The sequence below is a fragment of the Panthera uncia genome, chromosome F2 (genome assembly GCF_023721935.1).
Source record: "Panthera uncia isolate 11264 chromosome F2, Puncia_PCG_1.0, whole genome shotgun sequence".
Lineage (NCBI taxonomy): Eukaryota > Metazoa > Chordata > Mammalia > Carnivora > Felidae > Panthera > Panthera uncia.
Window position 1 is genome coordinate 54,566,371 of NC_064812.1, and position 27,304 is coordinate 54,593,674.

The 27,304-nt window shown below is 36.9% G+C and overlaps 1 long non-coding RNA gene and 1 pseudogene across 1 annotated transcript in view; both read right to left on the minus strand.

The window, feature by feature from the left end:
- Nucleotides 1-27,304, minus strand: part of LOC125924839 (uncharacterized) — a 463,539-nt gene that overhangs the window by 72,794 nt on the left and 363,441 nt on the right. The window contains exons 3-4 of the long non-coding RNA XR_007458593.1: nucleotides 12,391-12,492; nucleotides 9,149-9,217 (exon numbers count right to left, since the gene is read on the minus strand). This is a non-coding gene — a long non-coding RNA (uncharacterized LOC125924839). The remainder of the gene's footprint in view (nucleotides 1-9,148; nucleotides 9,218-12,390; nucleotides 12,493-27,304) is intronic.
- On the minus strand, nucleotides 16,427-16,608 carry LOC125925000 (uncharacterized; annotated as a pseudogene).

Below are 27,304 nucleotides of genomic sequence, written 5' to 3' on the forward strand. Positions count from 1 at the left end.
ACATTTGTTCTTATTTTAGATTTATTATTTATTATTTTCCATCTCATTTACTTTATTCTAAACGATTATCTTCTTAGCTTGGTTTCTTATAAAAGGGAACTTACACTTTTTTTTTAAACAAAAGCGAAGTTTGCATGGAACATGGAATCATGCAAATGGAATCATATTCATGGAAAGTGTTTTGAGATATTCTTGATTAACTTTTTTAATTCACAGGACAAGGTTAAGATTACTATGAAAGCTGATATTCGGTTTCCTGGAGTTCTGTTCACATTACGCCTTCATGCTAAGATTGTCATTTCTTGAAATACTAATTTCTTGTGTTTATTTTAGTATTACTGTTAATGGCACAACTGAGAGAATGAAATGCCGGGTGAATATCTGCTTTGTCATTCTGGCGGCCGAATCAACAGTCCGTCTGCTCACAATTTTTCCAAGATCTCAGTCTATAGATTTTCTCCTCTGTCTGCTTTCTCCCCTCCCTCTCTCTCATGCAGAACTTTGTTTGTCTGTTTATTTTGAGAATATTTATTTTGCAATATAATGGACAAATATCTTAGTGGTAACCATTTCATATGGAAGCTTAGAGGAGATTTTGGGTTGCCTATTGCTTTTTGTTCCTTTCTGTGTGTGTAACCATTTTATTGTGATACAATTTATATACCATTCCTTTGAAGTACACAAGTGAATGGCTTGTAGTATATTTATAGACCTATGCATCCATCTCCACAATAGTTTTAGAAAATTGTCATCACACGCCCTAGAAACCCTGTTCCCATTAAATATCACTCTTCATTTCTCACCAATATCCTACCCCCAGCCCGAGACCACCACTAACCTACCTTTGGTCTCTAGCTCTGCCTATTTTGGACACTTCATATAAATAGTAATCATATCATAGAAGTGTTCTTTAACTAAATTGAATATGGTTTCTTGCACTTAACATAATGTTTTCAAAGTTCTTTTCACATTGTCGCATGTATCAGTACTTTTTATGGCTGAATATCCCATCACATGTAGATGCCACATTTTATTGATCCATTCCTCGGTTAATGGGTGCTTGAGTACTCTCTAGTTTTTGGCTATTCTCACTAAGGCTGCTATGACATTTGTGTACGTAAATTTTGGTGTGGACATACGTTTTCATTTCTCTTGAATATATAAGTAGGAGTGAAATTGCTGAGTCGTATGGTAATTCCCTCTGCTCAAATTCCCTACCTCTAGAATACATGGTCATCCTTCAAAACCCATCCTTATTGTCACTTCTCCCTTCTCCCAACAAGAGTTAGTAAATCATTGCATCTTACCTGCTTTCATAACACTTTACACATAAATGTATTGAGGGTTTTCTTATTGCTGCTATAATTGTTAGTTAATAAATCTGTCTCCTCACCCATTGTGAGTCTCTGTGGAAGAAAATAAATTTTGTTCATCTTTTTTTTTCCCCCAGTAACTAGCTCATAGTTTTCAATGAATGGTCAAATAATTAACTGAGCATAAATGAATAATTTGTACCTTAGTCCAGTTTAATAGTTTTTCTCCTCTGTCTTCGTTTTACAAACAAAGAAATTGGAGGTGAGAGAGAGTGATAGGATATTCATAAATAGTTCAAAAGCAGTTCATAAGAAGTTAACCTGAATTTTATTTATTTATTTAAAAAAATTTTTTTTAACGTTTTTTTATTTTTGAGACAGAGAGAGACAGAGCATGAACGGGGGAGGGTCAGAGAGAGGGAGACACAGAATCTGAAACAGGGTTCAGGCTCCGAGCTGTCAGCACAGAGACTGACGCGGGGCTCGAACTCACGGACCGTGAGATCATGACCCGAGCCGAAGTCGGCCGCTTAACTGACTGAGCCACCCAGGTGCCCCTATTTATTTATTTTTAAAGTTTATTGATTTTGAGAGACAGAGGGAATGAGAGGGGGAGGGAAGAGAGAGAAAGGGAGAGAGAGAATCCCAAGAAGGCTCTGCACTGTGAGCATGGAGCCTGCTGCGGGTCTTGAACTCACCACCCAAGCCATGAGATCATGACCTGAGCCGAAACCAAGAGTCAGACACTTAACCGACTAAGCCACCCTAGTGCCCCTAAACCTGAATTTTAAGCCAGTTGTGGATTCTAATATCTGTACTTTTTTTTTTTACTATATTATTTGCTGCACGATAAATCTTTTGTGAATGAGTAGTTGAGTAAATATGCTACTATAAAGATTATTTTTGTTTTAAATAGGTCCCTTGGCAATATACGGTTTTAAGTCTCTCTGTCGTGCATCTTCAGTACTCTGCTATGTTGGCCTGGCGATATATTTAGGAAGGAGAATTTTGCATGACACCCTTCAAATCACACTTGAAGGAATTTAGGAGCAATGTTTGTCCCAAAACATACTGCCTCTTAATGCTAAGCTGCATGGCATTTGTATGGACTAGCACATTAAGCTCATATAAAAAATTCTATAGCATTCTAGGCTTTAACATACAGTGAGTTTTAAAGTGCTTCATATATTTATTATTATCACAAAAGCACATTGGATCTCCTGATTTGAGTGGGTTACAACAGTCTATTTGAAAATGCACGCTAATGATAGCTTTGTTGTGTGTAGAAATTCATGTGGAACACCCTCACTGTTGAACTGCAAAGCACTCCCAAGTTATAAACATCAAACTAGAGCAAACACTTTTTTAAAAGTGACAATGAAGTCACTGACAACTTTAAACAAGACACATTTATTATCTCACAGTTCTGGAGGTCAGAAGTCTGAAATGGACGTCCACGGGCTAACACCAAGGTGTTGGCAGAGCTGTGTTCCTTCTGGAGGTTCTAGGGGTTAATCAATTCTTTTGCCTTTTTCAGATGCTATAGGCCAACTACGTTTCTTGGCCGGTATCCCCTTCTACTATTTTCCAAGTCGGAATCACAGCACTTCTAAATCTCTCTTTGCTTTAGTTGCTTTCTTCCTTTACTTCATAAAATCTCCAATGATTACATTGACATTGTTGGTGTGCCTATCATAGTAGGATAGGAGCAAATATTAGCAATTTCTGTCTTCTTACGATACTAGGTTGGCCATCAGATGGACAGAAGAAAACTGATTAAATACTCTGATGATTGGATACACTGTTGCAAGACATGTCAGAATATTAGCTTTTGGTGAAATTCTTTTATGAGCGTATTCTCTTAGGACTGTAAACTTCAGAGTCAAATAATGGGTGGCTTTTCCTCACCCATGAATCCAGAGCTATCATTTGTAAAGATGCCTTATTAACCGGCTGTTTTTACAGAACGTGGCTTGATGATACTAAATAGTTGGCTCCCTTCCTTTTCACCTCTTGATATTAATATTTCAGGCATATTTATGAAGGTGTTCTTGAACAGCTGGTGGTCTGAAACATCTCTAACTCAAATTTCAAATTTGTTTTAAAGTCTGCATATATATTTTAATATTGGAGGTGGAACAAGAAGAAAGCCAGAGAGAAAGGAGAAAGTTACAGGACATCTATAAAACACAGGGATCTCCAGGGTCTCTAGGAACTTGGAGAAATTGAAAAATAGTTCAGTCTCTAGAATATTGTATAATTCAAGAAGGATTTCAAGCATGTGAGAATATTAAAGAAGTGTTATAATGCACGTTTAAAAAATAAGGACCTTTGTTAAAAAAGATAATTTTATCTCCTAACACATTTCAATCATGAAGAGGATTAGAGGCCTTCTCTGCTCATTGGAAAGGATAGTGATGACAATGAGTGATGTTTGTCTTGGGTGTGGAAACAAGGGACTGGAGTCATATGGATCACACATTTGCTCTCCCTTTATTTAATACTTTGTTTGGATCCTTCTGAATGAACATAATAAAAAATATTAGGCTTTGTTGAAAACATGTAGAAAATGTGTTCTGAACATTATTTCTATTTTATGAGTGCCACTAAAAAAATAAAGAGTGGGTTCTTCTGTTCTTCCAAGGAAGTTGACAAGTATTTTGCCAAAAATGCATTCTATTAAATGCATTCATAAAGATCATGGGAGAGGTATATTACCTCTTCTTATTATCATTGCTAAAATTATTTTATTAGGGCTACAGAAAATAATAAAACCAGCTTTTTCCTGATATGATTTTGTAAGGGCAAAGGACAACATGTTTCATTTTTAAAATATAACAATAAAAACCAAAAGCACAAACTGAAAAGGAAGAAAAACAGGCAAAACATTCTGGGGGAGGGAGGGAGCGGGCACCAGAATACATTTCATGATAGTTTAAAATCATGAAAAAGAGGATATGAAGTACAGCTCTGGGATAATATAAAAAAAAAATACATGAGGGGCACCTGAGTAGTTCAGTCGGTTGAGCGTCCGACTTCGGCTCGGGTCATGATCTCCCAGTTGGTGAGTTCGAGCCCCACTTCAGGTTTTGTGCTGACAGCTCAGAGTCTGGAGCCTGCTTCAGATTCTGTCTCCCTCTCTCTCCCTCTGCAACCCCCACTCAGTCTCTCTCTGTCTCAAAAATAATAAAATTTTTAAAAATACATGAAAAATCAAAATACATGAAAAAATTTAAAACATGAAAGATCATGAAAAGGCATAAATAATTATAGGAAATGAATTTTGAAAAATCACAAATGTTTTAAAGTTTATTAATTACACAGATGTCAGGAATGACATATTTTGAGTATTTAGCAACAATGCTATTCACGGATATCAAAATTTTGTATATCAAAGTGCAAATTAGGAGGCAAGGGAATACATTTAATTACAAAGAATAAATCAAAAACATTTTCTTGGAACAGCATATTCTCAGAATAATGCGATGGAGCCTCCATATTAATGTGAGGTAAATGGGACAAAATAGTGGTGGTCTGCTTCCAGAAAAGGCTACTGAAGGTCCTATCAAGGGGACAAGTGTGCAGAGAACAAGAGGCATAAAAACACAGGACATGTGACTATTTAAAGCAGGAACAAACAGAGAAACCTATTAAACTGTTTTTTTGTTTGTTTGTTTGTTTGTTTGTTTTACCAAGAATCAACTTGGCTTTATTTTCAAGAACATTTTGCAAAGTTTTGCTTGGGTCTGTCTTTGTTTTACTTTCAAAAAGTATATACTCTTATTTTTGGACTGCTGGACAGGTATGCCTGGATATTAGGTCTGGGAGCAGTGATCGGCTGCTAAACTAGCTCTGGAGAAAACAGATGCACAAAATGAAAACAACCCCAAGTTATAGAATTTGCCAGTTTAGGTGGTGTAAATTCTTCCACCATGGCTGATTTACAGCTACCAGTGTGATGTCACTGAAGGTGAAATTTGGAAGAGAAGCACAGAACTGGTTCTAGCCAGCTTCAGCAAAGCATTATTTGGACTGATACTGACTTTGTTTTCTAAAATGTGTCTGCATAACTATTGAGAATCATATTAGGAACCCTTTTCTTCTCACTTTGTGGACTTCCAAAAACCTTGAGTGAAGACAAAGCAATAGCAAGCATATCATAGGCAGTCAAAACAAGTGTAAAAATCCATTTTATACTTAAAGGATTAAAATTAGAAAATCTTTGTTGTCTTCTGTACCAGTTCTGTGCCTCTGGTAACCAACTCCAACATAGAATTAGAGGTGTATGAGACTTATTGGTGGGCGGGAGTACATCTCAAACTAAAGGGAAAGGAGTAGAGTAGGTATGGAGAGCCTTCAGACCATCATGCAAGTCTATTGTCTTAGGAAGGAAAGAAGTGAAGAAGAATTGGGTAGGAAAAGCCTCAGACTACAACACAGCTCTGACAAAGTCTTGGCCAAGACACCCAATGGGGAGCCCCAAAGCCTAGATGAATCATTAATGGCATCTCTTATGGGCTGGAATGGCCCATCTGTAGTTCCCACTCTGGGTTCAGTCATTGGCTAAAAACAGCCCATGCCTAGAGTAGCTTATTATGGCAGATACTTGCGATAGGCTGTCTTTGAAGGGACATCTGAATGGCATTCCTACAGGGCTGCCATACCCTCTTCCTCTAAGATGCAAAAATTACAAGGTCGATGGGACAGAGATTTTTATCTTCTTTGTTCATTGATATATTGCCAGCACCTCAAATAATAAGTGGCATATAGTGGGTGCTTCATAAATATTCACTGAATTAATTAATTATAGACCATATTTTATAGCATAAACATGATTGAGTTGCATTTAGTTACTGCATTATAGAGATAACATATGTGTCTTCTGTCCTTGAGAAACGAACTCACCATTTCTTAGGAAACTAGTTACACCATTAAAGCATCACTGTAATATTGTTTAAAGCCTATAACAGACTTATGAAGAACTTCTTGAAGAATGAGAGAGAAAGCGAAGTCAGGAGAAGCTTCACACTGCAAGTGACTTTGATTTTTTAAATTATTTATTATTATCATTTTTAAAATTTATTTATTTTAATTCAAGTTAGTTAATGTACAGCGTAGTATTGGCTTCAGGAGTGGAAGTCCGTGATTCATCACTTACATGCAACACCCAGTGCTCATACCAGTCTTTAATAGTTTCATGAGATTTATTTTAAAGAGAGAGAGAGTGTGTGTGAGCAGGGGAGAGGGGCAGAGGGAGACAAAGAATTCCACAATTGGGGCGTAGTCCAATGCAGAACTTGATCCCACTGCTCTGGGATCATGACCCGAGCCCAAATCAAAAGTCAGGGCGCTCAAATGACTGAGCCACCCAGATGCCCCAGTTTCATGAGATTTAGATGCATGGATTTTTTTTTTCTGAAGTGAAGGAAAAAGACTCAGTCTAAAACACTGTGCAAATAATCAGAAGCCCAGCCAACCAAGTTAATGGATCTCACAGTCTAGAACCAAGAGAAATCCTGAAGTTATTTGCTACAATGTGTGTTTATTTCAGTAAAGGAAATCTTTTGGACACTTACAAGATTCCATTCTTCCTACAGCTTCAGTTCAGTTAAACCTACATTTGCTGGAAGTACCCCTGGTCAAGGGAAAAGATTTATGCATCTTACTTCTATGGGGAGAAAATAAATTAGGGAAAATTAAGAAGCAGAAGCTTATTCCGTTCATCCATCCATCCATTTTTTTTTGTCTCCTCAACTATTAAATGCTATGTTGGAAGGTGTATTTTCATGTTTCAAATAAAAAATTCTACTATGGTGTTAATGTGGTTATGGGACCTCTTCCTGATTCTCTCTGTGCCATCTGTCCCTACCCTCGCTTATTCTTGGTTGTCAGGTATTTAGTAGTGACATTGGAAGGCAAAAAGTGAGGCTTCTATCTGGCCAGCTGCTCGGGGTCAGAGTCACTGCAAGATTTAAGTTTTTCTATTCAATTATAACTGGGTTACTACTAGCATTTTCGCATTCATTTCATGGGTTTGTTCACTCATCCATTTGCTCAAGAAATATTCTGTATATAACTTCTGGACTGGGAGAAAGATTGCTAGAGGACCATAAAAGAAGTAATTTTTTTTAATGCTGGTACTGAAAATTTTGTGATCATAAAGCAAGATATTTTGGAATTAGAGTGGTTACAAGTATGGAAGATGACCAGGGCGAGGCCGTGGAAGGGAACATCTGTAGGGGAGTAGAGGTCTGCCATTGGTTGTGAGGCCTTTGAGGAACTAGAAGCTAGGGAGTTGGATGGTTGTCACCTGGGGGCTGAATTCTGCCAGGATTACGGTAGAGCATGGAGTCAACACGAAGTCTACATCAGGTGCAGAAGTAGGAGTCAGCTATGGATGAGGAGTGTTCAGTGAGGTCTGTAGATGAGACCAAGAAAGAGGGGGGAAAGGATGGTATGTCCAGATGAGATATTCCTCAAAAATGATTGCTTTCGAGAGTTGGGAGCGATGATCAAGAAACAGTGGTCGAGATTGAGAAGGACCTAGATCACCCCTCCTGATTTTGAGGACTGGAAGAGAGCACCACCACGTGAGGAGACTGCAAAGGAAGCACATCCTTGGTGCAGGGCCAGGTATCAGAGTAACACTAAGAAGTACGAAAACTGAAGTAACCCAGCTTCGGTTGTGAGAAGTCCGAAGTTATTTAGCCAGTGGAGATAGTAGAAAAAACTCGATTTTAATTTAGTCTTATTCTTTTTTTTTCTTTTTAATTTTTTTTTAACTTAGTCTTATTCTTATTCACAGGCTGCACCTCCTCTGCCTTCACTGAAGTCTGAGAGTTGGAAATGGTCAGGATCCATTATAGATTGTGGCCACAGTTACATTTGAGAGCAGAACTCATTTTGCCTCCCTTCTTATCCATGAACACTGGAATAAAAAATCAGAGTAGGCCAAATAGAAATAGGAAAGCAGGCCTAATGGGAACAATAATATACTCATTTCTCCTTTCTCTTACTATGGTTTTATACACCTGAGATGGATACCTGTATTTTCTCTCTCTCTCTCTCTCTCTCCCTGGCAGGGGATGGGGTAGTGGGTATAGGAGAATACGAAAATTACATAAACTTGGTTCCTGCTATCCTAGTTTGTGAAACAATTTCTCTCTGCATTGGTCATGCAAAGAACTTCTTGAAAACCATTTGCCAAGTTGTTTTAGAGATTAAAATGAGTGTTTTTCTTATCATTCACCAGAATATGGGAAAGCTAGTAGTTTTCAGGTTATGTTTGAGGAAAAGTGTAAAATAGTCTTCCTCCGATCAGTCTTTTTTTTCACACTTTTTCTGTCTTTGGATGCCGCTGCCCTTTCCAAGAACCCCATATCTTGTGGTTGCCCTTGGATGCCTAATCCCACTGCAGTGATCCACCCAATACTTTTCATTAGAACACTGACCTTGTTCTTTCCAGTCAGAATCGTACCTACACAGTGACCCATTTTTTGATTATGTGCCTGTATTATCCTCAGAGGGTTTTTAGCTGAGACATTTAAATTCAAATGAAGGAATTTTCCAGCAATCAAAGTGTTAGGGAAACAGGATAATATTCCTTAAGTTAGAACATGCAGACAATTGCTTACCACATACTGCAGCCTCCAGTAGGATTTGTCATTACATAGGATTTGTCCTTTATAGAGTGAAGCCAAAGCCCCTAAACTTCATGATTGCAGAATTATCGACAAAAGCCCAGAAATCAAGGAATCACACAAAATACTTGCTGAAATCTGCTAGACAAAATGTGTCATTCTCGATCCATGCTATTTGGCTAGGGCATTACTCACCAGAGTAAACCTTGGATGTAAGATCCAGTCAACAGCGTATCTCAGACACAAGAGGCAGAGTTCTTGTCGCTATGGAGACAACAGAAAGAGAAGGCCATGTCACTGTCCTTGAAGACTTCTGCTACAACAGAAATGAGTAAGAATATAAAACCTTGCTCGTGCCCTCAACACCAAGTCCATATGAATGTAGTGAAAAGTGTAGTACGTGAAGGCATAGCTGAGCAAAAGGTGATTTTTCAGGACATGTAGCTGGCTACTTACTGTCGTGTCTGTATTAATTTTCTTCTAAAATCCACCCTCTTTAACTAAATGTGGTGGCATTTATTCCCTCTGAAGTGGTTTGGATATTGAATAAAAAGTTATAATAACTGTAGTTCAATTTGTGTGTTGGTATTAAAGAACAGAAACATCATTCATGTATACATTCATTTACACATCCATTCATCCATACTTTATTAATTATATTTTCAACTAATTTTTATTCAGGGATCACCATGGGTCAGCCTTTGATAACAATGGTAAATAATATGTAGTTCTTCCCCTTAAAAGATACCCAAATCTAATTTATCAATGAGTGAAGGCACTAACTACAATTGTAAGAAGAGAGACTGTAGAGTCTAGTATGCTGGTAGTATAAACTTCACCAGTTAAGTTAGATGCTTTATAATTAAGTTTATTGTAGGTGATACAGGTATTTCTGAGAATAAAAAAAATATACACACACGCAAAAACACACACACATTCACCTGCGGAAAAATAATAACTCTTAGTGATAACATTAGGAACTCCAGAAAGCTGTCAGAGAAAACCAGAGGTGGATAGTAGTTAAAGGGATGGAAGCAGATTTTAATCAGAAACTATTGCAGTAGAGGAAGAGAGACCTCAGTATACAACTGGGCTCAATCCAGAGCCCTGAATGGACTAGTGGAGATTTCTAATCAAGGAGTAGAGTGGATGGAAAATTACTAAAAGTAGGCATTAGGGGTAAAGGTGGGATTCTGGGTAAACTGACCTAACAGGATTCTTGCTGAAGGCTGCCAAGGTGATTAGATGCCATCTGGGGGATGATGGAGATGAAGAATTTGATCAGATATCAATGGCGATCAGATATCAAGGGTGGGAATTCTGGCTAAGTCAACTTGGGAGGATTCTTTCTAAGACCAGGCAATGCAAAGACGAACAGGGAAGTCCAGCAGTAGGGATCTAGAAGATGGCTCAGAATATGAAATTTGGTCAAGAAGAGACAGTCTTTGTCATGACACAGCTGCAAATGGTGCCCATAACTGTGCAACTTAAACTAGGTGGAAGAATGAGAAAAAATCAGGACACTTGCTGGTATAGAAGAATTGATGGGGTTTTCAGAGGCTTAGATTTTAGTACTGACCTTTATGTTAATAGTAAGCAAATCCACTTGTTTAAACCTCTCTGGCACTTAGTTTCTTTATTTGTAAAATTCAAGGATAGGACTCAGTGGTATTGAAAGAAATCTAAGATGACAATAGAACAGCTCCCAAGTAGTCTATCGTGGCAGGGTGATATCAAAAGGCCATAGCAGATCTCTCTCTATGTATATATTGTACTCTTTACAGGGGAAGCTCTCATTTCTCCTTCATGGATCTGCATTTCATGTGTTCTTAGCCTGGTTACACCCATCATTCAGTCAACAAGGTCACTCAATGAACACTGAGAGTCCACTCGGTCCCAGACCTACAGCTAGGGACTGTGCTCCCAGATCTCACATTAGCTGGCACTCACTCATTCTCCTGAGAATCATCTTTCCTTCTGGTCAGAGTAACATGTTTCTCTGGTTAGAAGAAGCCCTCCAAAGACAGTTCAGTGTATAAACAGGGAAGTGAATGCCTGTTTCCGCAGGGCATTTGGCTTACAAATAGTTTTGATAAAAAGAGATTGATAGTGTAATTACCCAGTCTTTATGCTCAGAGCACCTTGAAGAAGGAGTCTGAGATGCTTTTGGAGATGAGAACTCCCCTTCCTTTTCATGACCTGGGTTAAGTACAGGAACACCACAAATGCTTATATGCAAGAGGATATGGTACAAAGAACTCTTTCTGAAAACAGTCTTTGAGGTGAATGCCTGAACCATCCAACTGTGTGTCTCCGTGGAATGCCCGGTGCTATGAATTGAACTGTGCCCCTCCAAATTCATGTGTTGACGTTCTAACCCCCAAACCTCACACTGTGACTTTATTGGAAAACAGAATCATTGCAGATATAATCAGTTGTGATGAGGTCATAACAGTGGTCCCTAATCTAACATGACGGGTATCCTCCTTATAAGGGAGAAGTGTGGACACAGAGAAATATACGCAGGGACAATACCATATGAAGATGCAGGAAGAGATCTACAAGCCAAAAAACAAAACGACACAAAACAAATAAACAAAACCCAACCACCCAAGATTTCCGGCAAACCACAAGAAGGTAAGAGAAAAGCAAGGGACAGATTTCCCCCCACAATTTGCAGAAGGAACAAACTCTAGCAAAACTTGAGCTTGTACTTCTAGCCTCCAGAACTGTGAGACATTAAATTCTTGTTGTTTAGGCCACCCATTCTGTGGTGCTTTTTATTGCAGCCCCAGAAAAAAAAAATATCCATCAATGGGGCAGAAAACATTGCACTGACATTTCTCTGAGAATTGTTATGTGCAAGAGGCTTAGGGCAAGTTGGGACACATTTAGGACATTTATTACCTTACTCCCAGGGGTGGAAGCTTACTATAAGAGAAACATCAACTTAAATGTACATCTAGAAAATAAAAAGATATAATACAGGTTTTCCTCTTAAAACATATTTTGACAAAATCTTTTTAAAAAGGTATTGAAAAAAACAGATTTATATGACTTTCCGGGAGAGAAAGACACAGAGGAAATATAGAGGAAATAAAAGATACAAAGAATGAGCAAGTGCTCTCAAATGCCACAGTTCATTCGGGAAAAGTATAGCTGCATAGAATGTTCAGTAGAGAAAGAGAATGGTACACACACACACACACACACACACACACACATTTTCTCATGTTATGATCTCTACAATTTTCTAGAAAATCAGAATCACGTTTAATTTGAAGTTGTGTTTATTTGTTTGTTTGTTTGTTTACCACTGTACAGAACAGGGATTCTCACAAATAGTTTGAAAAAACAATCTTAGGGATATGGGGAAGTTTGGGTGGATTGGAAGTTTACTTTTACAATCCCAAATTACAGAGCTGTGGATGACTTACTCTCCTGGTCACACTGATTCAATAACTTTCCAGCTCCTAGGGACTCTTCAGTCTCTTCCCCTCGTCCTTTCGCTTTCTTGAGTGGGCTACTCAAGAAATGAACTGAAAGAGAGAGATGAAATATCTTGCATTTCTTTTAAGCTTTTCAGTTATTTTCATATTTGTAAGTAAAATATGAATAGGTCTTCTGCTTTTCCGCTATTTGCCATTTTCTTTGACTAGCCTGAGGCATCCCTTTGGTCTGAGGTGATGAGGTGGGCACAAGAGTGGGAATAAATTGCCACAATGAGGTTGAAAAACATTCAACACAGGTTTTGCAATATTTGACAATAGACTTGAAGGCTTTTTCATATAAGGAAAAGGTCTTCTCTCTCCTCTTAGCGCAGAGCTCCATACCTTCTCACACTGATGTGTTAAGAATGAGTAACAGACATAAAAAAATATTGATTTCTTCAGAACTGCTGGGGGTTTAAAGTAAGGCCTGGGACCAGGAATGTGGACAGGCCATGCTTGCTGGGGTCAGGCCTTCAGTTCCTCACCACCACAAGAGAACCAGGAGCTGACAGAAGCCGCCGGCTGTCTCCCAGGTGAGCAGCAACCAGCGGAACAAAACATCACCATGGAAACCAAAGGAATCAGAGGACAACAGGAGGATGCAAGATTTCCTTTACTTATGAGGTCATGTGAGCCACAACCTCCACCAGGAGAAAGAGATGTAAAACCTGAGTGGCTGCATATTTTGTTTAAAAGCATTACATTATTGCATCAGGCTGTACTGCACTAATTAAAGGCGATCTTCTTCCTTTACTACCCAAGGTTCAGGGGCTTTTGAGGAAGATAAGATTAGTTAGTCCCAAGGAATGAAGGCAGATTCTCTTTGCACATCCATGTTACAGTGTGAGTATAGTTGCTATTCAGATTAATTTTATTAACTTTTGCTTGGTTTTCTGACTGGTGTACAGGATAAGATGAATTAAGAAATCCACACTGATGACCAATGTGGAGGGGATCTGAACAGGAACATTCTGTGCCCTCCCACTGACCAGCTCTCTTCACTTCTTAAGGCAACTGAGAATCTATGGGTGGTTTTGCAATTAAGAGGGGCTGTGGGTCTCTGCAGAAATCTTTCTTCTCAGGTTTAATATAATTATGAGCACTAATATTTCAGCCCTGTTGGTTACTGGGTAGAATGAGGACAATGAGGTTACTCAAAGAAACTTGATGATAATGTAGGTAATATTGTTTCTCAAATAATAACCTAGGGAGAGTTTCTTTTTATTCTAACCTGTTATAGACATGGTGCTTCTATAAAATACAATAAAAATGAGTCATTGAGGTCCGGAGAATTTCAGCGTGCTCCTGAAGATCATGAGTATCGGTGGTGGCACTGGTGAATGGCAAAGCTGGAACGTTAATTAAGACGATCATCTCCTACTATCATTGGGCATGCACTTTTCCTTTTCTCTATATTCATAGCTACTGCATCAAAGACACTTTGCTATGAATATCTCTTCTAACCTCAGGAAAACGGTGAGTGGTTGAGGGATATCGGTTAAACAATTGAAGTCAGGGCTTTGCCCTAGAAACTGTACAATCACTAATTTAAGTAATACAGTTCTGTCCACTCAGAGCTAATAATCAGAGCTAATGACCAGGGAGTAAACTTTGCACTTAGACCATGATACCCTACACAAAACTTCTCAAACAAAGACAGCCAAATAAAACACTGAGTCTCCTTGTTTTATAAATGACAATGCTGCATTAGGAACGCTCATGAGTGTGGGTAACACTCCCCAAGAAGCATTGGGGGTGGAATAATAGGATTCCTAATTACATTACTTTCAAGTTTCTAAAAGGTAGAAACATTAATGCTTCTGTAATAAGGACTGAAGGTATAAAGAAAATGTTTGAAAAGGAAATGTTAATGGAAATAAAAACAGGTGGTATGTAAATTCCTAACAATAATCTCTAATTTGATGTATAATTTTCTGGTGAACAGGAAAACACAACAGTTAGCAGAGAACATGCTGCACTTGGTAGCTTAACTGCATTTGGCTCCATTAGCCATTAAAAGAAAATATTTGCTTCTATTTTACCTTTACTTTTAAGAAAGCCTTTTTTTTTTTTTTTTTTGCTATGCTTTGAATTAGTCTTAATAGGACATCTATTTCACACTGGATAACTCCAAACTGCTTATTTAGGTGTTTCTATGGTTCAGTAACTAAGCATGGATGAATATGTAATTAGCTCTTAAACTCTACCCTAATAGGCAATATACGATCGCTGTTCTATAGAACTTCATTTAACATGTCCCTAAGCATTTTTAGAATGTTAAATAGACGGTATTACCTGGTATTTGCTTCAATGCAGTGAATTTATTCCCCAGTAGACACATAATCTATACACAAGTTTGAGAAGAACTATTCAGTGTAGTGATATAAATATAAAATCTGTTACAGGGACTAGAATACACAGAACATTTAGGAAATTGAGAGGAAGTAGCTATGTCCCTGGAAAGTCCTTACAGAATTCAATTTCATTTGAAGGCACAAACTAAAGTACCAAAATATAAAATGTCGATTGTTTTAGAAGTAAAATAACAGACATTTAAGTAGGTGTTGGGCAACACGACTGGAAGAAGATGAACAACTAAAATTCAGTTAGAAAATGTTTTATGGTTTACCTAAAATTCTATCTGGAAATGACAAGAATGTCCCTGAAATTGTTACAACAAGGAACATTCTTTTTCCTCCTCCTAAAAGTTGCCTTATGAGCTATGAGATGCTAAGAAAGCTTTCTGCAACATGTTATGATTACAAGAAAGATAAAGGGCAGGAGGGAGATATAAAAATATAGTTGTTTTCTGAAATAGTAAGAAAATAACAAGAATGCTAAAAATTTTCCACTGAGTCCTCAACTGAATTTAGAACTAAAACAATGACTTTATGATTCTATTAATAAATATTTTATTGGGTTCAGGGAGAATTTTTCATGATTATTGCATACAGATCAATAATTCCTGTAAACCTGTAGACTCTGCTTTTGGAATCTTTGAATAAGGTAAGTGGATTCAATAGCATTTTAAAAAAATCTCTGCTTAGCCCTAGTTAATAGACTCAGGAATTACATAGAAAGTCAGTTGTCAATGAAAAATTACTTCAAAATGCATTCAGTTGGACATGTAAGTGAAAGAACTTAGAATAAATTTTTTAAAATTTCTGTTTGACTCCAGGCATATTCCAAGTTAACTTATCTGTGTATAAAAGTCTGTTTTTATTTTATATATATATAAAAGTATATTTCTTTCTAATTCTGAGGAAAACCTTCAGTCACCTAATGTTTTTAGAATTTTACTTTGTGATTGTTTTGTTGACTATGTATCACCTGTTTTCTTGATTATTGAAGTGAAGCATGCTCTTGGCATGAAATGGGAAAAATTGAAAATGTGTATGCTGACTTCCTGTCTCACTCCTTACTGGGGGTAGGTCCAAGAGTTTCGAGTGAGGGCAGAGGGGGTTGGAGGGATTTAATAACAAGAATTATTGGAGATGGCAAAGGCATAAAAGTTAATGAATATAAATAAAAATAATTAAGTTGGAATATTCAAAAGAAACTCCAAAGTTTTCTAGACTTTATTGAGAGATAAAACAAGGAAAGAAGGATCAAATATTCAGTGGCATCTTCACTCTAGAAGTAATTTCCAACTACAGTGGAACTGTGCATGCTCCAGTCTATTTCTCTCCCTGCTAATGACATATCAATTAATCTTCACAAAACGCAGCCAGTAATTAGAGGTGGAGCCACAACAGTCTAATCAGCTCCACCATGAAGGGATGCTCAAGAAAATACCTCTGGATACTGGTAACATATCGCTTCTCCTCTAAACTCTAAAATACAGCATTGTCTTGACTTCAGCAATAAGAAGAACCATGGTCAGGGTCAGAAGAACTGCCTTATATAGTTGATATGGATGTTGAACATTCTTGGCACTTTCCATGAAGATCGCTTCTGTGCCTTTAATCACCTATGAGGTCTGCATCTTTTAGAGCAGAGGTTCAGCAGGGTAAATGAGCAGAAAAATCAATCAACAACTCCTCACTGGGAAGCAACATAAGCAACATTGTTAATGTGTATTATGTGTTGGTTCTTTTTTTCTATTAGCAATAATCGCGTCTCAGATAAACCTCATTGGCTATGATTCTGCCACTGCACAAAGCTTGGTTCTTCTTTTCTATGCAATTTAAAAATTATGTCGCTGAGATTATACTGTATCGTGTAATTTTGTTTATTACTTTTCTGCATATATATGCATACATATATATTTATACATGTATATATTTTTCATATCATTAATCATTCTTCACCAAAATGATTTTAATGGTTGCACTTTGCTTGCTAAGATTTTTTTCAGGTTAATGCATTTTTTAAATTTCTAAATATTCTATTTCTTTGTGTCATCTTCAACTTCTTTCATAAGTGTTTTATAATTTTCAGAGTACAAATCTTTTACCTCTTTGGTTAGGTTTATTCCTTGGTATCTTATGGGTTTTGGCGCAATTGTAAGTGGGATCAATTCTTTGATATATTTTTATGCTGCTTCACTATTGATGTACAGAAATGCAACAGATTTCCGTATTGATTTTGTATTCTACAACTTTACTGAATTTGGAGATCAATTCTAGCAATTTTTTGGTGGAGTCTTTTGGGTTTTCTATATAAAGTATCATGTCATCTGCAAATAGTGAAAGTTTGACTTCTTCCTTGTCAATTTGGATGTGTTTTATGTCTTTTTGTTGTCTGATTGCTGAATTCCATACTGTCAATATTCTTAGCTTCCCTAACTATTGTCCTCTTAGTAGAAATGAAAACCATTTCCTTGTTCTACTCTTACAACAATGTGGCAGTGAAAACTCTTACGTGTTTTTATATATGTCTTCTATATTCTTCTATATATGTCTATCTGTCCACGATAGGTATTTTAACATATGATTATTGGGGTAAAGAGTGCACTTTTCTTGGGTAGGTACTGCCTGGTTCATGATCAAGAAGTCATTCCAAAAAGAAATGTCTGCTTCCTTTATCCTCATTGTCTTTCTCTTCCAAGTTTCTCTTTTACCTACATACATCCTTCTCTCAAAATCCCTCAGTTTGGTATCTCTTCCTGCTTCCTTGGAAACTCCATTTCTCTCCACATGAATTAAAGATTCATCCTCTTGGTCTATTTCAGTACTGTGGACACTACAGGGGCACTGTAAGAGGAGCACCTCAAGAAGGTCTCCTCAGTGGGAGCTTGGGTGTCTCAGACAGTCAAGCGTCCAACTCTTGATTTCAGCTCAGGTCGTAATCTTGCAGTTTGTAGGATTGAGCCCTACCTTGGGTTCTGCACTGATGGCTTGGAGCCTGCTGGGGGTTTTCTCTCTCCTTCTCTCTCTGTCCACCCCTGCTCACTCACTCACATTCTCTTTCTCTCTTTCAAAATAAATATATAAATTAAAAAAAAAAAAGGTCTCTTAGGCTTGATCACAAGCTCTGTACAATGCTGTGGGCTTTCTAGAAGATCTGAAGGTTTGGTTCTAGCTCAAACTGGAATTCCTTTCAAATTAGCCATGGCTAACTTTCTTACCAAATCTCCAGGATGTTGGTATATTTCACCAAGACTGTATCATGTTTGCTCAAAAATGGTACACTCTGCATTTGTATTAGGGAGGGAAGATTCTATCAGTATGACCTTGTCTTTGATCCTTTTAGAAAAATAAATCCCATCATAATTATACTAAACCCAATCTCAGTTTGTAACATAGGAGAAACTACACTGGGTAAGCATGATGCTACCCTGTAGGAATTATACCAACTCTGATGGTATCCTTTTGCTCCGAATATGAAGGAGCTTGGCAGATTGCATATTAATCACACCATACATGCACATTCACACTTAACTCTCACAAGATGCCAAGTGGTTGCTATCATCGTTCCCTTCTAGTAGATAAGGGTATGTACTCAATCTTAAGTGGTTACATAATTTAAGATCACAAAAGTAATTCAAAACAGCAGGACTTTGTCTAACTTTTTGAGGACCATGACATTAGTCCCTAGGCAATCACCACCACCACCACCACCATCATCATCAGTATCATCATATAACATTTAAATAGTTTTCACTATGTGTTAGTCTCAGTCTAAATCCTTCACCAAATTGGTGACCCAATGGAATAGGCGATCTTATTACCGTCTTTTGACACAACTCTTTGAGGTAGGCAGTATAATTGTTATTATTTTATACGTGAAAAAAACTGGAAACAGAGAGGTCATAAAATTGGACAAATGTCGTACAGCTCAAATATCATAGAGCCAGCTTGACTAACCTTTGCCTTTACTAATTTGGAGTTTATGATCTAGATGTGACCATCACAGATAACAATGAAGAGAAAACAGTTCCTTGTGATACAGTATACCAATACTGAAAAATTCTTTAAATAAGCATTGTTTTACCTGACTTATGAAGTTGCTGTAAAATTTTATAATAAAGTTTGCAATTTTTTCATCATAAAAATAGTACATGTTCATTAGCAAATCATATGTTTCCTAACAAAGTAGGGAATAAACTCGCTTCTATTATCATACCAGGACCTCTTGTTTAGCATGCTGCTGTATTTTCCAGGTTTTAAAAATAGAAATATATAAACAAAATTGGGGTCATTACTAATTTTTCCATTTTGAGTCCTTATATCTCAACAGTATGCTTTCTATGCTATTTGAATATTTACTTATTTATTTACTTTTATTTTTTTTGTTTTTTTTTTAATTAAAAAATATTTTGAGAGAGACAGAGAGAGGGAGACAGAGTGAGAGCTGAGAAGGAGCAGAGAGAGAGGGAGAGAGAGAATCCCAAGCTCCACACTGTCAGCACAGAGCCCCATGCAGGGCTTGATCCCACGAACCATGAGATCAGCACTTGAGCTGAAATCAAGAGTCAGACACTTAGCCAACTGAGCTACCCAAGTACCCCTATTTACTTTTATTTTTGAAAGAGAGAGTGTGAGTGTGGTAGAGGGGCAGAGAGAGACAAAAAGGGAATCTTAAGCAGGCCTCACCCTCAGTGCAGAACCCAGTGCAGGGCTTGATACCACGACTCTGGGATCATGACCTGAGCAGAAATCAAGAGTTGAAGCTCAACCTACTGAGCCACGCAGGTGTCCCTATATTATTTGAATACTTATAAAGTTAGTTCTAGGAACCGTGGCTCTGGGAAGTGAGGGGACTTCCCTCTAGTTATATGTGTCAATATCAAGGGATAACACATGGCTTCTTATACTGATTTTCTCCCAGTTTGGGACATATATTTACGTGGGTATTTTTTCCTCTCAAGTCGTGGATTCTAACTGTCATTTAGTACTTTCACATAATTTTGTCTAGTGCTTTCTTCGTGTCAATTCTTGAGCATCCACTGAAAAATTACCAGGGTTCCCTGAGGGTATTTTGTTCTGCATCATCTCTGCTGGTGATCATTAACCAAAATGTGTGAATTGGTTTCAAAAGCACCATTTTTAAAAGCTTTTTTTCGGTCTATTGAGCTCACAGGGAGTTAATCAAAGCAACTCCAGCCAGAGCTGGTGATTACCATTTGTCCTTCCACAACCCTTGCTTTGGCCCTAAAGCAGACCACATCCTTATCGTCCTTGGCTAGTAAATGTAAACCAAATGATGTGTTTCACCACCTGAAATGAACTGAATCTTAATCAGAAAGTGAAGTGATAGGATCACCATATTTTTTCCTGAACTGAAATAAAATTCACATGTAACATATAAGCTTTCTATCTACATTTTACTTCAGAAACTCTCTATGAATCCTGTATAAAACGTATTAGCATTCTATGTGTTTTACTAGTAGATGCTAACACTTTTAGAGTGCTTATAATATACTCAAAATGCCCTAAACACTGCACATGTGTTATTTTATGTAAGCTCATAACACATTCATGAGATGTTATGGGCTGAGTGTGTTCCTCCAAAATTCATATGTCGAAGCCCTAACCCCCAATTTGATGGTATCGGAAGTGGGGACTTTAGGTGGTATTAGGTTTAGATGAGATGATGAGGGGGTAGTCCTCATGGTAGGGTTAGTGCCCTTAGATAAAGAGGTCAGAAAGATTGCTTCCAATCTTCTGTCTCTTTGCCATTTAAAGCCACAGCCAGAAGATGACTGTAAGCCAGAGAGAGAACCCTCACCTTGAATATGACCATGCTGACAGTCTGATCTTGGATTTCCCAGCCTTGAGACTGTTTGAAATTAATCTTTCTTATTTAAGGCACTCGGTCTGTGGTTATTTTGTTATAGTGCACCAAGAAGACTAAGACATAAGTATGTATTGTATGATTACAGATGAAAAAAGAAACTTGGGGAGGTAAAGTAACTCACAAAGTCATTTTTCTAGAGAGCTGGAATAAACCATGACCACTAAATCTAGTGTCCAACACCTAATCACCATGCGATATTGCCTCCTCCCTCCCAGAGAGCCAAGCATGGAAAGAAAACCAGCCTTTCTGTGAAATATTGACAGAAATTCACAGAATTTCTTGATGTTGTTAATACACGCAAGCCAACCTAGTCCTGGAATTCAGGAGACCCATTTTATTGATGTTGTACTGAGCCCAGCATCACAAATGATCACAATAACTTCCAGGATGGTAATAGTTAACAAGTTTTATCCATATTACCCATTTTACTACAATTTATTCTTTTGATAATTATCATATTTCATTTTAAAGTAATGCTTTTTTTTTCATAGAAACCAAATGAATGACTTCAGCCTTTCATTCACTCAGTGCCAAATACACTAGGATGGAAGTAACGGAGTTTTGTCTCTAGATACTCATTCTTTCTCATTCATTTATTATACACACTCTTATTTAGTGCCTCCATTTCAGGCACTCTTCAAAGCATTGGGAAACAATGATGAGCAAAACAGATAAAGGTACCTGTCTTCACAGAATGTATATTCTGGTGAGGAAAGGGAGACTGATAATAAACAAAAAATCAAGTAAATCAATACTTAAGATAATTTCTTGCAGTAGGAACTGTTATGGAAAAAGTAAAACAGAGACAAATGAATGAGGGGCTTCAGTCAGAGAACATTTCTTAGGGATGCCAACATTTGCACTGATGCTTGAATTATGAGTGAGAAATTATAAGGAAAGGCATTCCAGGCAAAAAGAACAGAGAATGCAAAGTCCTAGAGTCTGAATGAACGTCCATATTCCAGGGAATAAGGGGAGATTTGTTTTTAGAGCCAATGTCCCATTTTCTTTAGGATCAATTTGATTTATTTCAGACCCTAGACATAAACCAGTTTGCATGGCTGGATTAAATAACCTAGTGAACTCTGACCCACGTTGCTTAGGCATTAAGGTTGTCAAGTACCCATTTGGGTTTTGTTTATGTCTTCCTTCCTGTTGAATGTTGTCCTATTTGAAATCTTTCCAGCATTTACTCTAAAAAGGAAGCATAGGTCATTTAAATGAGAGCGCAAGCAGACAGGAGATGCTGTAAATCAGAGCATTACTGGTCATGATTGGATTTTGAACATATTCCAAGAATACTTTTTGCATTCCTCTCCAACCTCTTTTGATCTGATTGATTTATGCTAGAAATTATGATCTCATGTTACAGTCTTCTCTTGGTTTGCTGCTGGGATACTGGTGCTTTACAATGGCAGTGATAATGAACATAGTGAAATCATTAAATTCCTACAGCCATTAGCAGAAGAATTTGGGGTGGGGGACTTCATTTTTCTATGCAAGAAGTTCCATTTGAGTCACTAATTCGAGTAATGGAAACCCACATGCCATTAATGACTCAGACCACTTCACTAGGGCGTGCCTTAGTATACATGTTGGGCAAGGCCATCAAGGCAGATGACAACACGTTTGTTGAGCAGAAGAAAAATTTACAGTTAAGGGTCTTAAGATAAAAAGCATGTGTGTGGAAGAAATATCTCTTTCCTTTACCAGAAATTCCCTTCTTTATCAATATTTTGTCTAATTAATAGCCTAAAAATATAAACAGAATCATATAAGCTGGTTTCTAAAGTCTAATTTCAGAAATAAGAAAGAAAATATACAGGGAAAGCGATATATATCGTTATATTACTATGTATCATGATGCCAAAATAATAATTCTCTGACGACTAAGGTGAGTCTTAATTTAGTAGGATCATCAGATGACCAGGCCATGAGAAAACCTTGAAAATTGTGTCATTTTTTTAAAGGAAAATTATTTGTCAAATAATTTTGAATATTTAATGATATATTGAGAAGTATTTATTTTCAAAAGGTTGTAGGCCATGTTAGCTATTGTGATTTGCTTTTTTTCTATTCCAAAAGAAGTCCTATAGTCACCTGTTATTAGCTAATATCACAGGAATGTTAATGAGAACACCTTATTTAGGGGAGACAAATATGTTTCCTCAGAGGCTTTGAAAAAAAAAGCTTAATGCTACATTTACCCATTAAATTAAATTCTGCCACATAGGCAGTTTTTAATAAAAGTTTTAATTTTGTTTCCCAGTAAATCTAGCTCTGCACAGACATTTGCCATTTAAAAATGAACTTGCAAGTAGCTGCTGCAGTGTATCTGTCAGAGGCAGAAGAGGTGTCTAATCATAAAAGTCTGCAGTGATAAATAAAGAACAATTATCTCATGGCATTTGGTGATTTGGAAACCCATAGATTTAGACATAAATGGGGACTCACATGCCTCTCTCATGCTTATCTTTATGGGAGGACAGGGCATAGCAAGTGGGGATTTATGGTCCTCAGATAAGCATGAAGACAGTTCTACAGATTCTATTCTTCTTGCCCTGTTGGCACATATTCTCAACGTGCCCTGTTGGTGCATATTCTCAGGATACCACCTGAAATGCCTGGAATTCCAACATAATTCATTTCACAGGTGTTTGTTGGCATTTCAGAAGGCCAGGACCACTCATCACATTGCCTTACTGAAGAACCAGGATGGGCTGATCTTCACAAACATCAGAACCATCATTTTTCAAAACAGAATTTATGTGAAACATAAAAGCAATGTTATACTAGAGTTGCTGATAGCGATATACTTAGAATCTTGATTGGAAGGAAAACATGGAAGATCTTCCTTTATGTGGTAAATTTGAGAAAAAAAAATCATTCTGTTCAATAATTACCCAGAAGCCAGGAATACCTAGAATGAAAAAGAATCTATTTTTTGCTCTTTCCAAGTATGATTAATATTCAAAAAATGTCAACTATACATGCATATAATCAGATAAGACAAATACTGAGAGAATTACATTGGAAATTATTTTGTATTATCTGAAAGACAAGAAAAATTTTAAATTCTAAGCATAACCAGAACAATTATTTGATAGTTATATGTAAATCTATTAATGAATTATGTAAATATGAGATAATACATTACTGAATCTTAGCAAGTCATTTTTATTCAGAACACTTTTGAAGCTTTTGTACATAATGAAGTGTGTTGAGAATATTTCAGCTTAGTTAATAGCTATCTTTAAAAAAAGACATATTAAACATTTTTTAAGTCATAGGCTGGGAAATGTTTGCAAAGTGAATTCAAATAATTAGAATTACTTAAATCCATCTAGGATTTTTAAATCATTTAGAAGTTTACTAAACAATTATAAGGATAAGAAAATGGGATTCAAAAATCAGAATCTGGTTGAGTGTGATTTTTAAACCTGGCTAAATAAGAAAGATGATTTATTAGAAGCTTAATTTATACTTTGGAGGCCTAAAAAGGGAATATTTTAGATTTGTTAAATCAAGATTTGTTCTAGATACACCAAGTTCACAATGCCTGCAATTCCAGAAACACTGATGGCTTGTATCATCACTTAGACTTCTCAGACAAAGCATTGCAAGAAATAGAAATGAGCAAAACAGCATTACATCAAATTTTGTTGCTTTACTGAACTGTCTGCATAAGGGACCCTCGTTACATACTATTGAAAATATTTTTAGTCAAAACTGTGATTGTAAGTATTATTTATTGCTTTCGCAGGTTGAAATTTAACGTATCTATTCATTCATTCAGTAATTCAATGAGTAGAATGCCCACCAAGTATCACACCCATTCAAGGCACTGGCCATTTAGAAGTGAACAAAAAAGGAAGAAACAGTCCCTACTGTGAATAAAATTATCAATTAAGTACAAAATCATAAATATAAAAATAGATGTGTCACACTGGCTAAAATCAATTTTTTAAATAAACATCAGCTGTGTTAATGGCCAAAAGTCTTCAGGAAATGACATCTGCTCTGAGAGGGATAACATATCGGTATATTTTTAGGTGTAGCATAGCTGACCTGCAATATTTTGGGACTCTCACCTCTTAGGGAAAATAAATTCCTAAACTGAAAATCTGACTCAAAATATCTCACTTATATTTCACTTGAGTGAAAAAAAAAAACTACACGTAGATGAACAGGTAGGTAAATTGATAAACAACAGAGAAAAAACAAACACAATGTTCTATATCCAGGTTCAATTAGTCCATCGTTAATAATTAGGAAGGATATTTAAGTATGATACGTGCCAAAACTAACATCACTTTTGGCACAATTGCTTTGGCAACCACATAGATGAAGTAAATAACTCTACCCAGCAAGTTAAATCACTTAGTTATACAGAGGTTCACTTCAAAGCTAGTGATCCTGATGGTTTCTAAGGATGCATTCAAATGCACACCTTATAGGAGCTATAATACAGGCAGGTGTTTGATAACTCTTGTACTCAAAAGCTTCTGCTTCTTTAATATACTGACATGAAAACTTCGGAGTTTCTAACAAATACTTTGTGACCTTTAAAGTAGATTCATTGCTACCTCTGAGCAAAGTACTATCCTAGGTTTTAGATGTCCCTGTGGGGCCACTTTTTATTCTGATATAATATTGGTAGCAACAGCAATGGCCAATATTTATTATTTTGAGATAGCAATAATGCTAATGGTGATAACAGTAATGATAGTAATAGTTGACTTACTCCATGCTAGGCACTGTGCTGAGTGCTTACATACATTATCTCACTTGATCATCTAAACAACTTAAAACTTAATAGTGGAAAGTGAAATGCAAGGAAGGAGTGTTATGAAGACAGTAAGGGGGTGATGTTCTGGATTTGGCTCAAATTTAACCAGTTCCAAAGTCTGTATCTATAATTCCAGTTCGAAATAAAACCTCAACACTTTTAACTACACTTGGAAAATTTAAGGGTATACCAATCCTGTTTTACCATGACCTAGATAATGTCGATATTTACGTTCCTGCCAGCAATCTTTATTTTGAGGAGTTTTCCCTAGAGCTCCTCCCGAAGTTCAGCTGGATCAGTGGGTATTTATAAAGGATCACCTAAGAATAGTAGTCATGTAATTTTAGGATTATTCAAGCTTCATTTCAGCATGCAGTGAGAAATATAGAAAGCTACATGATTTGGCTATTAAGTTGGCTTTACAGAACCAAAAATTCATCTTATCTCTTTTAACGTTAGCCACCAAGTTCCTTTAAACTTTTGAGGATTATAAACATGCATGAAATTATTTTAATCGAACAAGAAGAATAAATGAGGTAGATAAGATGAAGGAAAAAGATGACAGTAAAACTAAGAATACAATTATGCTGCAGCCAAACATACACGTAATCCTGCGATATGTCTGTGAAGTTGACTGAAAACTTCCTTTAAGGCCAGCAAAAGGAAGGTAATATAGTTGCTTATAAGATTTAGAGTCTACAAAAGATGAAAAACTAAGTAGTATTCAAGAAGACCACAGTGTTTTCAGATTCTGAATTATGAGAGAAATTTCTCTCCTGGGATCTAATAAAGACAACCTGTTCTTCGTAGCACCTGACACTAGATTATGAATTTCACAGAGTTGTTTCTTCCATTGCCCTGTATCACTGAGCCAAACCAGTGCCGTTTAAATGTGGATTTCTCTGGTAATCAATGGAATGCATCATATAAAAATTATTCCAGAAATAACATTTCTCCTGGACTGGCTTCGGATAAAGTTTGGATCGCAAGAGTTTAAGGTTGCAGTCTTTGGCAAGAATCTGTAATGCCGGCATTTTACAAACTGATTGAGAGAAATTTCGTTTGGTGTGATATAAGATAAAGATTTATTTTTTTAATGAAAAAAACCATGATCCTAACCATGTTTATTTAAGATGTTTGTTTAAATAGATGGCTATCCCACCTTTTGGTGGAGCTAGGTCAAGAGCAGTGAAGGAACAGAAAGGGCTATAGAAAGTGCGAGGAGGACTGAGCACTGGGTGTGGTATGTAAGTCATGAACCACAGGCATCTACCCCCCAAACCAAGAGCACACTTTACACACTGTATGTTAGCCAATTTGACAATCAATTGTATTAAAATAAAGTGTGAGGAGGACCAGGACTGAAAACCTGGATGAATATCAGTAATAGGAGACTTTGGACAAGTTCATATACTTCTGTCCACATGTTTCCTTCCTGAAAATTGGAGGTAGTGGTAATTATTTCATATGGTTCTCATGAAGAGCAAGGGGATATGGTAGGGATTGAAACATGTATACTAGTACAGTAGTCTTCTTCAGAGCATATTTTTTAAATTAGAATTCGTCCTTGCCACTCATACTTCACTACCATGCCTTTGGTGTTATTGTATCTGTTAAATCAAATCAAACTTAGATGTATGCTAACACAAATAAATAACCATTTATATACACATCCTCGTCAATGCCATGCTTAAGGCTATGCACGTTGGAAAGCAGAGTCATTATCCAGTGGGCTTGATTAGCGGAAGCAGATGTGCTAACTCATGCGTGTGTGTAGATAAGCAGATAGAGAGAGACCATGAAATTATCCTAATACTCTTAGATAAGAGA